We start from the raw sequence: 1043 nt of genomic DNA, 5'->3' as shown, positions 1-1043 counted from the left end.
CTTTCCCTGAATGTAAGTGAGCTACGAGCTCCGTGTAGTGTTTCGGTAGCAGGAGGAGCCTGTCCCTGGCTCCTTGTCATAGGGCAGATGCATGTTCTACTTGTGATGGAGAAGAGCCAGAGAAGCCGGTGGGAAAGATGGTAGCCCAGACCGAGCTGACAGAATAATTCCCTCATCCGATACGTACTCCCTGCCCTGGCTGCATTAACAGCGCTGCTGACGGGGAGGGCAGACAGGCATTGACAATGGAGGTGCTAAGAGGGACTGCAGGGTATGACCTGCCCTGAGACTGGCAGTGTGGCCCTTCTCACCGGAAGCTTGACGCTGTTCCTTTGTGTTATGGATTTCACACTGACACAAACGATAGAAGAAATCAAAAACTTGCTTTCTTTGCTAGCATCTGATCTGCTTTTTTCTCTGTTCTCAATAGTCAGCTCCATGGTAGCTAATAACTAAAACAACCCATTTCTAGAAAAAAGGGGAATGAGAAAATTACAGGGCAGATGCGGAAGATCATATGAAAGGAAAACACCAGATTTTTTTCTCACCAGCAATGCATGTATATTTAGATGCACTTGCAGTGAACATGCAATATACCAAACCACCACCCTCAAGTCAAGACAAAAATAATAAATAGTATTAGAGACTTCTGCAATGTTTGCCATTTCAGGGGCAGTAGCTATCCCTGAACTTTTTTTGCACACTTTACTTGCTGTTTCCTCACCCATTAATAAACATCCCAATGATTCCAATTGGAAGATAATTTAGACCAAACATTGCTTTGGTTTAACAACTGAATATACATAAATGCAGTCACTTGGTTTTGTTTACTCTTTACATCTAGCTGAATAGAGTTGTGCATCAAGGGAAGTAATGGGCCTGGTTCTTCATCTCTCTACAGCCTGTTCACATCATTTCACTGCTGCAGAGTACTCACAGATCTCAACAGAATGCTGACTGGACGTGATCCACATCACGTAACGTTCTGGTTTCCATCGCAAGGGCCGGCAGCGGCGGGACAACTCCCCGCAGGCCGGTGGTGC

This window comes from Phaethon lepturus, unplaced genomic scaffold (assembly GCF_000687285.1).
Source record: "Phaethon lepturus isolate BGI_N335 unplaced genomic scaffold, ASM68728v1 scaffold1640, whole genome shotgun sequence".
Taxonomy (NCBI): Eukaryota; Metazoa; Chordata; class Aves; order Phaethontiformes; family Phaethontidae; genus Phaethon; species Phaethon lepturus.
This window is presented reverse-complemented; position numbering follows the sequence as displayed.